The sequence below is a fragment of the Canis lupus genome, chromosome 29 (genome assembly GCF_011100685.1).
Source record: "Canis lupus familiaris isolate Mischka breed German Shepherd chromosome 29, alternate assembly UU_Cfam_GSD_1.0, whole genome shotgun sequence".
In the NCBI taxonomy this organism is placed as follows: Eukaryota; Metazoa; Chordata; class Mammalia; order Carnivora; family Canidae; genus Canis; species Canis lupus.
Genome location: NC_049250.1, coordinates 17,438,073 through 17,450,715, shown reverse-complemented (window position 1 = coordinate 17,450,715; position 12,643 = coordinate 17,438,073). Strand labels below are relative to the sequence as shown.

Sequence of the window (12,643 nt, the reverse complement as noted above, 5' to 3'; positions counted from 1 at the left end):
GAGAACAGTGTTACTGGAGGGTGGTGGGCAGAAGGATGGGTTAAAGAGGGCACTTGTAGTGATGAGCACTGGGTGTTGTATGTAAGTGATGAGTCACTAAATTCTACATCTGCAACTAATATTACACTACATTTTAACCAGAATTTAAATAAAAACTTAAAAACTTGTTATCAAGTTTTCTTACATTTCTCATGGGCCAAGAGGGTGATACAGATACTAAATTCATGAAAGAGAGAGAGAGAGAGAGAGAGAAGAAAGAAAAGGAAAGAAAACTAGAATAGCTATATAAGAAGAAGGAAACAAATATACAGAACTTAGAGGCTAAACTCCTTAAATATACTAAAAATGTACACTAAAAATGGTAACTTTTATGCCATATAAATTATACCTCAATAAAGCTTTTTTTTTTATTATTGGAGTTCAATTTGCCAACATATCTTTCTGCAAAATTGAACAGAGGCTGTCTAAGGAGAGAAAGAAACTTAAGGCAAACAGAGGGCAGAAGTTTTGGGGGCAGGAATCTACATGGACAGGAAAAGCAGACATAGAAATGGAAAGTAAAGGTATATAAAGTGTATAGTTCAAAGGAAAAAAATTATTCATTTACTTCATTTCTCAAAACATCTCCAACTGAATGAGGCAGTTTGGGTTTTGTTCACTTTTGAGAGTTTGGTGGTGTTGGTTTCCCAGATGGATATCTTAAGCCATGGCTAGTCCCAGGTAGCCCAGAGTTATGCATAGCACTTAATTTCTGTCTCCAATATTTCTACATTGCTGGGGTAAATTTGGCCAGGGTTTTTATTCATAGAAGGTTTAGAAAGTAACTTGGGGGAAAATACTTGATTTCCAAGTGAGAACAACTTTTCCAAGCATAAAAGCAAAGGAAGGAGGCATAAAGGGAATGATTGATAGCCCTGACAATAAAAATATTTTAGAGGAGTATTTAATAATAGGGGAAACTGTCCATGACATGTTTTGATCATTTTTATCGTTTATTATTATTTATTTCTCAAAAAATAAAAGACCAGCATGGATATTACAATTTTAGTGTGGTAAAATTTGTATCTGAAATAAATATACATGGAAAATATGCTAAATACTAAAAGAATTATGGATGATTTTTATTTTCTTCAAACTTTTATGAACTTTCCAAATTTTCTATATTAAGCAGAACCAAAAGTAACTTTAAAACAAATTTAAGTCAGCCAAAACTGAATACATTTCATTTCTTTTTATTGGAGTTCAATTTGCCAACATATAGCATAACACCCAGTGCTCATCCCATCAAGTGCCCCCCTCAGTGCCTGTCACCCAGTCTCCCCCACCCCCCGCCCACTTCCCTTTCCACCATCCCTTGTTCTCATCCATGAGTTCATATATTCCTACAGATATTTTAGAATCAGTGGCTGAATTCTATTAACTCAGTGGCAGACCAAAGATAAAGCAAGAATTTGTGAGATGATCCAGGGGCAAATTGAGATATAAATAGTCTGAATTGGAAAGTTCTTCTGGACTTTGAAGAAGTTTAATGTATAGATGGATCTAATTTAATGGTGTTACAGAAAAGCAGAAGCACACAAATTTTTTAAAGAAAAATTTTCTTAGTTTCCCAGGTGAGCTACTGTATTCCTCTGCTGCTACCTAATTTGAAACCTCACCCTTCCAGGTCCAGCCTAATTACACTGGAAAACCACCTCCATTACACATTCCCACCCATCTATACTCAGCACCAGTGATGGTGAATCCTGGTGCCCAAATCTGGCATGTGATTCAGATGTTCTAGGTAGATCATTTAAATAGCCAAAACTGGGAATGGAGACTTTCAGGGAAGAAAATTATTTTCTGAGAACCAGGTAATGATTCGGAGCAAGGTAAGTAGAAATGTTTGGAGACTGTGGTCAGTTATATGTATAGAACAGAGCTCTAAGGAAGACATGGTGGTTGTGAAAGAAGTCCTCCAGTGGGAAGGCTTTCCAGAATGGGAAGGCTCTTTGTCCCAGGATCCAAAAGCTTTCTAAGGAATATTCTTTTGGATAACCATCTCTTTCAGTCTTGTTATGTCTTGCCGGTTACTAAAGGTAAAAATAAACACCCTTACGTATAGGTGTGAAATGCAAAGTTTTGGTTAAAAAAATGTATCACTAAAAATAAACATTTTAAAGAAGAGAACTTAAATTGTATGTAAAAAAAGTGACCAAAGCCGGGAGATAAGTAAGTGATTCAAAGAGTTATTAAGCCTAGATCAAATATCATTTTTAAATTAAAATTTTAAGTAGTTAACAGACAGTGAAATACTGGTTTCTGACATAGAATTCAGTGATTCATCACGTATATACAACACCCAGTGCTCATCATAACAACTGCCCTCCTTAATTCCCATCGCCCATCTAGCCCATCCCATACCCACCTCTCTCTATCAATCATTAGTTTATTCTCTACTATTAAAAGTCTCTTATGGCTTGTTTCCCTCTCTCCTTTTTTTTCTTGTCCCCCTTCCCATAAGTTCATCTGTTTTCTTTCTTAACTTCCACATCTGAGGGAGATCATATGGTATTTTTCTCTGACTTATACTTAGTATAATACACTCTAGCTCCATATATGTCATTGCAAATGTTAAGATTTCATTCTTTTTCATGGCTGAGTAATGTTCCATTGTGTGTATTGTGTGTGTATATACATATATATACACACACACACACATACATACTTTTCTTTATCCATTCATCAGTTGATGGACACATTTGGGTTCTCTACATAGTTTGGCTATTGTTGATAATGCTGCTATAAACATCGTGGTGCATGTATCCCTTTGAGTCTGTATTTTTGTATCTTTTAGGTAAATACCTAGTACTGTAATTGCTGGATCATAGGGCACTTTTTTTTTTTTTTAACTTTTTGAGGAACTCCATACTGTGGCTGGTTCCAGTTTGCGTTCCCACCAGCAGTGCAAGAGGTTCCCCTTTCTCCACAGCCTCACCAACACCTATTGTGTTAATTTTAGCCATTCTGACAGGTGTGAGATAGTATCTCGTCATGGTTTTGTTTTAAGATTTTATTTATTTATTTATTCATGAAAGACAGAGAGAGGCAGAGACACAGGCAGAGGGAGAAGCAGGCTCCATGCAGGGAGCCTGATGTGGGACTCAATCCCGGGACTCCAGGATCACGCCCTGGGCTGAAAGGCAGGTGCTAAACTGCTGAGCCACCCAGGGATCCCCCTCATCATGGTTTTGATTTTTATTTCCCTGATGATGAGTGATGTGTCTGTCTATTCATGTCTTCTGCCCATTTCTTGACTGGGTTATTTGTTTTTTGAGTGTTGAGTTGGATAACTTCTCTGTAGATTTTGGATACTAAGCCTTTATCAGATATGTCATTTGTAAATATCTTCTCCCATCCTCTTCATTGACTATTTCCTTCACTGTGCTGAAGCTGCTATCTTGATGAAGCCCCAATAGTTCCTTTTTGCTTTTATTTTCCTTGCCTGTGATGACATGTCTAGCAAAAGTTGGTATGGCCAAGGTCAAAGATTTTTCTGCCTGTTTTCAAGTATGTTGATGCTTTCCTGTCTTACATTTAGGTCTTTCATCTTTTTTGAATTTATTTTTGTGTATAGTGTAAGAAAGTCATCCAGTTTCATTATTCTGCATGTCACTATCCAGTTTTCACAAAACCATTTGTTGAAGAGACTTTTTCCATTGGATATTCTTTCCTGCTTTGCCAAAGATTAGTTGACCATATAGTTGTAGGTCCATTTCTGGGTTTTCTATTCTGTTCCATTGATCTATGTGTCTATTTTTGTGCCAGTACCACTGTCATGATGTCTACAGCTTTGTAATAGATCTTAAAATCCAGAATCATGATGCCTCCAGTTTTGCTTTTCTTTTTCAGAATTGCTTTGGCCATTTGGGGTCATTTGTGGTTCCATACAAATTTTATGATTATTTGTTCTAGCTCTGTGAAAAATCCTGGTGGTATTTGGATAAGGATTGCATTAAATGTGTAGATTGTTTGGGGGTAGTATAGACATTTTAACAATATTTGTTCTTCTAATCCATGAGCATAGAATATTTTCCCATTTCTTTGTGTCCTCTTCAATTTCTTTCTTGAGTACGTGCTATAGTTTTTAGACTATGGATCTTTTACTTCTTTGGTTATATTTATTCTTGTTTTTTGCTGCAATTGCAAATAGGATCAATTTTTTAATTTCTTTTTCCACCACTTCATTATTGGTTAAAGCACATCCTACTAAACAATGAGTGGGTTAGCCAGGAAATTAAAGAATCATTTTAAAAATACATGAAGCAAATGAAAAAAAAGTATGACAGCCCAAAACCTTTGGAGTGCAGAAAAGCAATCCTAAGAAGGAGGTGTGTAGTGGTACAGGCCCACCACAAGAAGCAAGAAACGTTTCAAATATACAACCTAGCCTTACGCCTAAAGTAGCTAGAAAAGGACTGGCAAATAAAGCCTAAAGAGAGCAGAAGAAGGAAATAATAAAGATTAGAGTAGAAATAAATTATATAGAAATGAGAAAAAGCAGTAAAAGAGATTAATGAAACTAAGAGCTAGTTCTTGGAAAGAATTAATAAATTGATAAACCCCTAGCCAGACTTATCAAGAAGAAAAGAGAAGGACCCAAATAGATAAATTCATGAATGATAGAGGAGTGATCAAAACCAACACTACAGAAATACAATTAGAATACTATGAAAAATTATGGGGATCCCCTGGTGGCTCAGCAGTTTAGCACCTGCCTTCAGCCCAGGTCATGATCCTGGAGACCCGGGATCGAGTCCCGCTTCGGGCTCCCTGCACAACACAGCCTGCTTCTCTCTCCCTCTCTCTCTCTTCTCTCTTCTCTCTTCTCTCTCTCTCTCTCTCTCTGGCTCTTGTGAATAAATGAATAAAATCTTTTTTAAAAAATCAGTAATCAAAAATCTCCCAGCTAACAAAAGTCCTGGGCCAGCTGGTTTCCCAGCAGAATTCTACCAGACATTTAAAGAGTTAATACCCATTCTTCTCAAACTGTTCCAGAAAATAGAAATGGAAGGAAAACTTCCAAATTCATGCTATGAAGCCAGCATTACCTTGATTCCAAAACCAAAGACCCAGTAAAAAGGAGAATTACAGGCCAATATCCCTGATAAACATGGATGCAAAAAATCTCAACAAAATACTGGCAAACAAATTCAACAGTACATTAAAAGAATTATTCACCACAATCAGGTAGGATTTATTCCTGGGCTGCAGGGGGTGGTTCACTACTCACAAATCATCAATGTGATATATTCATAAAAGAAAGAATAAGAACCATATGATCCTATCAATAGATGCAGAAAAAGCATTTGACAAAATACGGTATCCTTTCCTGATAAAAACGCTCAAAAAGTAGGGATAGATGGAATATACTTTTCAACCTCATAAAAGTATATATGGAAGACCCACAGCTAATATCACCCTCAATGAGGAAAACCTGAGAGCCTTTCCCCTAAGGTCAGGAACAAGACAGGGATGTCCATTCTCACTATTACCACTTAACATAGTACTGGAAGTCTTTGCCTCAGCAATCAGGCAACAAAAAGAAAGGAAAGGCTTCCAAATTGACAAGGAAGAAGTCAAACTTTCACTCATTACAGATGATATGATACTGTATGTGGAAACCCTAAATTAGACTCCACCAAAAATTGCTAGAACTCAAACATGAATTCAGCAAAGTTGCAGGATATAAAATCAATGTTCAGAAATATGTTGCATTTCTATACACCTAGATCAAATATTTAATGCATTCAGCTGAGTAAGCAAGTCTTTGTTCTTAATTGCATAATAAAGAAAGTTCACCTTATAGAAATTATCTGCATTTTTTTTTAATTTTTATTTATTTATGATAGTCACACAGAGAGAGAGAGAGAGAGGCAGAGACACAGGCAGAGGGAGAAGCAGGCTCCATGCACCGGGAGACCGACGTGGGATTCGATCCCGGGTCTCCAGGATCACACCCTGGGCCAAAGGCAGGCGCCAAACCGCTGCGCCACCCAGGGATCCCTATCTACATTTTTAAGTCATCTGACTTTGTTCAGAACCACCGCAAGTAATTATAATATTTTGTTTTCTACCAGCCTTTTAGTATCTTTAACTCACCATATTCTCCTATCCTCTCATCTTCCCCAATCTTTTCTTTAATCTTCTGCATCCTCCAACCCAGCTCTCTCACCCATTTATTCAATTTATAATGTCTTATACATAGCAGGGGATATATTAATGTTTGTTCACTTTAATTAAATTTAAATCCATTGCATCCATTTTACTCCACTATCCAATATTTGAGAATGTTCTGGGCATTGTTTCGACAGGCAGACCTTGCTTTTCTTCCAAGTAGTGCAGGACTGTAAAAGTAACCAAGCTGAAGCCATAAAAATCCATCTTAAAAATAAATGGGGAAAATTATGATTGTTCTATGATCTTTATCCATTTTTGCCAAAAATTTAAAAGTCTCTTACTTTGTTATTAATATGTAGGAAAGTTATTTTTAAAATAGTAAAGCTAATATTTATTATACCACGATTTAAAACATTAAAAACATTGTCCTATTTCTTTGTCAACAAAACTGTCATGGGTCATTTGGATAGTGTTTGCCTTCTCCTTTAACTTATATGAAGTTAGCATCTTTTTTATGCTGTGTCAAATTGCCATACTCCTTTCTTAATTTGTTTTTTTTAAAGATCTTATTTATTTATATGAAAAAGAGAGTGAGAGAGAGAGAGAGCACAAGCAGAGAAGCAGCAGAGTGAGAGGGAGCAGGGAGCCTGATGGGCTTGATCCCAGGACCTTGGGTTCATGACCTGAGCTGAAAGCAGATGCTTAACCTGTTGAGCCACCAAGGTACTCCTCCTTTCTTAGTTTGGATCACCTTCCAATATTTTTTCCTTTGCATTTTCAACATTATAAAATATCTACGAGAGTTCCTTTAATGTGAAATGTTGACGGCATCTTTTCTTATGGAACATCTTCCCCCTTTCATCACAACCACTTTTCTTATTTACATCCACAAGTTCATGAAGTTCTCTGGCTGCATATTCAGAGTTGAGTGGTGGCAGTGTAAACATTCCTGTCAGCTATTTAATCTATGACTCTATTTACATTTGATTCAAATTTCACCTCTACATTATCACTTTTTACTCTTTTGCTGCACTTTAATCTTTGTTGGCCCATTCCCTCTTACCAACATCCATTTTTGTAAAATGCCACATAGGTGGGAAACAAGGGGACAACACAGCTACACACTTTGCTGTCTGTGTGAGAACTGAAAACCAGACGCACAGTGGCCAGTCACCCACTGACAGACTTTAAAAGTCAGTCACAGATGTTGATGCCCATCTGTTATTTACATAATGATTTGTAGATGAAAGATCTAACAGTGGTAACTGCAATTTGAACTGCACTTGGAGGACTGATGTTATTTAACTAAACTGTGATAACTAAAATTTGTGTATATTCAAGGCCTACAAACTGAGGACATCTGTACTTTTAATAGCTAGAAGATTATTATATGGTAGATTTTAATAATTCCACAAAGTTGGTCCTGGCCTTTGCTGTATTGTTCCTGAGTAAATACAACCAACCATTGTTATTTGACAATCTCAGTATAAAGGTTCTAGAAGTTAGATGTGATATTAAGAAAAAGTAAAGTGGGCATGCACCTGATATAAATTATAGTCTTCCTGGTGACACAAAGCATCTCAAATATTTATATTTTAATAGAAAATATAGATTTTTCAATCATCACCTGCCCTGTAAGGTTAATCTCTGGGAAGTTCTAAGTATATTAAATATGAAAGTAACTAGAATTTAAAGGATTAGCATGTGATTTTCCAGTTCTCCATCCTTCATTCACAGAGCATTTTTGTTGTATTGCTTTCAAACTATTATTTAGCCACCATTTTGTATTTAATAAGCTTCTCACAGTGTGACATCAAATATCTTATAAATCAAGCTCCCTTTTTAAAATTTCCCTGGAAACAATCCTGCTCTAATTAATTTTCCAAGTATTAAATTTTAAATACTTCCTTTGTGTTGAGATGCATCTACTTTGGTACTACAATTCTTTTCCATCCTAAATAGTTTCACTCCAGTCCAGATGAGGATATTCTTCAGTTTGTCTAGTAACTGTGCCCTTCCTTTGGCCTCAGCTGTACGTGCCTTCTTCTCCCAGTGTGTCCTTTGTTGAATGTGGTTGTTATTCTTAGGTCCTTTATATTGACTCTAGAACAAAAATAAAAACAAAAAATTTAAAAGCTGTCTTTTTTTAAAGCCAGTAACATCAATTCTCAAAAAAATAAAAGTTCTAACATTTCAGGTTGTCATGGAGGTCTAAGAAACAATATTCAATAAAATCCAAAAACTGTGAAAAGGAGAGAAATTCTTTAGCCTAACTTGGTCATGCGACACAAAGACTTTAGTGATTGTAAAACCTGTCTTCAAATTTAACAAAAGTTTACATGGTGAATTTGGGTATATGACAAATATTTGTGGGGAAACCAAAATAGTCTTAGCAGGTGGTTAATATCAAATAGACTCACTCTTTGTCTCTCCTCAGAAATCCCTAACCTGACACTGAACATATTTTCCTAATAAGATAATATTCAAAACTTCTCTGATATTCATTTTCAAATAAAAATCTATTTTGGCAAAGTATCTTTAAATAAATAGATGGCGTGAGGGACACCTGGGTGGCTCAGTGATTGAGCATCTTCCTTAGGCTCAGGGTGTGATCCCAGGGTCCTGGAATCCAGTTCTGCATCAGGCTCCCTGTGGGGATCCTGCTTCTCCCTCTGCCTATGTCTCTGCCTCTCTCTCTGAGTCTCTTATGAATAAATAAATAAAATATTTTATAAAATAAAATAAATTGAGGAGGCGACTGTAGTACCTAAAGGCTGCCACACTGAGGCATGTGGTGCATTGTTTTGTGACTGGCTTTCAGATTACAATTACTAGTGTTCCTCATAAGCAACAATAGTCATCTAGAAATTAAACTTGTAAAGCCCAGATGGACCTGATTAGTAGGCATCTCCTTTTCTGTGTGCATGAGTGGTGTAAATTGATTGCTAAAAAGAGTCCCACACATTTAAAGGAAAGCACTCCCCCTACTTTATGGTTATCATATGTTAGAATAATAGCAGATAGAAAGTCACAGAGTCTTTTTTCTAGAAACTCCACCTAAGAGTGATCCCTGGATGGCTCAGCCATTTGGCGCCTGCCTTTGGCCCAGGGCGCGATTCTGGAGTCCCGGGATCGAGTCCCGCGTCGGGCTCCCGGCATGGAGCCTGCTTCTTCCTCCTCCTGTGTCTCTGCCTCTCTGTCTCTCTTTCTCTCTCTCTGTCTATCATGAATAATAAATAAAAAAATATTTAAAAAAAAAAAAGAAACTCCACCTAAACTATAAAATAGAAATGATCTGTGTCATATTTCTTAAAGCATTCAAGCAAGAAGATCTCTCAATTGTCCTATTCAGGATTGAACAGTCATTACATTGTGATCATTCTCGCTTTGTCTGACCAGATGGAGAATGGCTGCAATTCTTAGAGAATTATAAAAATCACAAATATAGCATATGCAATACAATGACACCCTGTTTATTTGTCAGAGAAAGAACATGTTCTGGCAAGTCTTGGAAATGAAATCCACTCCAGAATAGAGTACTAGAAAACAGTTTCTTATTTAATACAGAATTTGGGTATAAAGAGCTTTAAAATGAGTCCATGTTAATGACCTCAAAATAAATAAAATTTGACAAAATTATAAGAAAAAAATGACAAATCTAAAATCATGCTTTTTATCACAACTCTCAGTGATTAAGAAAACAGGCAAATTTTTAGCAAGAATATAGATGATATAAACAATGTAATAAACATGATCTGATAAGTACATGTAGAATCCATATGTCATAATTAGAGAATGCATATTATTTTCAAGCCCAACTGAAACATTTATAAAAATTGACTATAAACCAGACCACAAGAGCAAGGTTCAAGAAATCTTGAAGAGTCTATATCATATAGACCATATTTTCTGACTGTAATGCAGTTGTTAGAAAGTATCTATAAAAATGTGACTTAAAGAAAATTCACGTTTCAAAAATTAAAAATATAATATTTAAAGAAATGAAGGAAAATTTTCAATATTTACAACTAATTGGAAATAAGACTATTATGTACCAAAACATGGAATGTAGCTAAGGTATACTGAAGATGAATTTATAGTTTTAAATAAATATGTTACAAAAGAATAAGATCTCCAAATTAAGGAGCTATGCTCTTAAATCAGAAAAGGAAAAAGAGAATTAGCTCTTTTTAGCTAATTAGGTCTTTGTTGCTAGAGCAGAAACCAATGAAACAAAGCAAAGATACAATCCTTCCTGTTGTATCTTCATTTCATATTTCATTTCTGCTCTAGTCCTAGATGGTTTGTCCCCAAATAATAAGAGTAATACAACCCTGACACTGAAACCAGATGAGGACAAAATAAGAAAGGAAATTACAGGTCTATCTCAGGAATATAGATGTAAATATTAGCAACCTGAATCCAGCTAATATAACAAGAATACATATCCTAACCAAAGGAGCTTATCCCAGGAATTCAAGGATGATCTAACAATAGAAAATGACTAGTTAAAAATGATTATAAAAACTATATGATATGAAAAGGATTACATGCTAAAATTCAGCATCCAATAAATGCAAAAACAACCTAGCATAGAGAGGACATCTTCGATGTGCTCAACCCTAATTTCAAAATCAATGTGAAGTGAAAACGGCCAAAAATATCCAAGGCAATTTTGAAGTAGAACAACATGAAGAGACACATCCTACCTGACTGAGCAGGTTCTATATAAACGATAGTGTGGTTTTAGTGAATGGATAGAAAATAGAGTGCATTAGAGCAATTCCACGCACAAATGAAAATATTGGACAGAGGTGGCATGTGAACTCACTGGAGAAAAGATAAACCATCCAAATGAGTACAGTGGCACAATTTGTCACTGAAAAATAAATAAATCCTCACCCTACATCATGTAAAAAATCATTTCTAGGAGGTTTAAGTTTATATTTGAAAACAAACTTTAAAACAACTTTCTGAAAAGAATACAAGATACCATTTTTACCATCTTAAGGCAGAGATGAGTTCTTAAATAAAACATATAGGGGATCCCTGGATGGCTCAGCAGTTAGGCATCTGCCTTCAGTCCAGGGTGTGGTCCTGGAGTCCCGGGGTCGAGTCCCGTGTCGGGCTCCCTGCACGGAGCCTGCTTCTCTCTCTGCCTCTCTCTCTCTCTCTCTCTCTCTCTCTCTGTGTGTGTGTGTCTCTCATGAATAAATGAATAAAATATTTAAACAAAACATTATATATACAATGGTGATAAAAGTTTATGTATGACAAGGATATAAGGAAAATAGGAATCAATAAAATACAAGAAAGGGATATGTTCATGATACATATAACCAAAGGGTTAAGATCCCAAATGTTAGAATGGGTAGGGTTTAATTTTTTAAATGTGAAAAATGAGTGAGCAATTTATAGAATCACCTATTATATAAAGCTGTTTTATTTGTAATGAGGGAAATGTGAAGTAAAACAACAAAAGCACAAATTCATACCCATTAGATTTTTTTTAACTAAAAGCTCAACAATATCAAAGGTTGGTAAGGTTGTAGAGCAATGGGAATTCTCATTCACTGCAGATGAGAGTATTATTTAGAGAGAAATAGCATTTAGTAAAGTGGAGGGCATATAAATCCATGGCCCAGCAAATCCCTTTCTACATGTATCATAAAGAAATTCTCACACTTCTAGGAGAAATGTGCAAGAATGTTCATTGCAACATTGTAACAATGAGAGCAACCTAACTCTCCATTAACAAAATAAGGAATCAATGTATTGTGGATTTACCTAAAAAGGAAAACCATTTAATTGTGCAGTTAAAATTAATAAATCAACAGAAGTGTTGGGGCACCTGGTGGCTCAGTTGGTTAAGCATCTGCCTTTGGCTCAGGTCATGATCCCGGGATCCTGGGATCCAGTCCCACGTCAGGCTCCCTGCAGGGAGCCTGCTTCTCCCTCTGCCTATGTCTCTGTGTCTCTCATGAATAAATAAATAAAATGTTTGAAAAAAGATAAGAAAAAATGTAGCTGACCCTATAGCTCTGTCTCCACCATCCCCAACAGGAAACTTCCTCTAGGCCTTGGGGAACCTCCATCAATTAGAGGAAATCAAAATTCTAGGATATATACAATCATATACTGGGAATTTTCTTCTAGTTTGAAGCATTAGACAGTTAATATAAATTCAAGCAGAATGAAAATTCTACTGAAGCTATGTGGCCAAAAAATTTTTATTGAGCTTTAGAGGAGAATAAGAATTGTATTAACTTTTATTAACTTGTGTTAATCTCCTAGATATTTAAATTAGATTCAGTAAAGTTGTACTTAACTCATGTTCTTGAGCATATCCCTATATTTTCATCATTATTTCTAATATAATGATAGTTTCTAATATATTATTGGATTGTTCTCTCTGAACAGCATTCTCATGATGTAAATGCCAATGCTGTTTATGAAGGATTCAGAAATCCTAATTCTGTGCTAA

General features: G+C 35.7%; 1 protein-coding gene and 1 long non-coding RNA gene across 4 annotated transcripts in view; one reads left to right on the top strand and one right to left on the bottom strand.

Annotated features, from left to right (window-relative positions):
• The window catches only part of CPA6 (carboxypeptidase A6), a 336,470-nt gene that overhangs the window by 270,397 nt on the left and 53,430 nt on the right, over positions 1–12,643 (top strand). The gene's annotated exons all lie outside the window — the stretch shown is intronic.
• LOC119866710 overlaps positions 7,735–12,643 on the bottom strand; it is a 101,036-nt gene continuing 96,127 nt past the window's right edge. For both annotated transcript variants that reach the window (XR_005381072.1, XR_005381073.1), the window contains one exon: positions 7,735–8,262. This is a non-coding gene — a long non-coding RNA (uncharacterized LOC119866710). The remainder of the gene's footprint in view (positions 8,263–12,643) is intronic.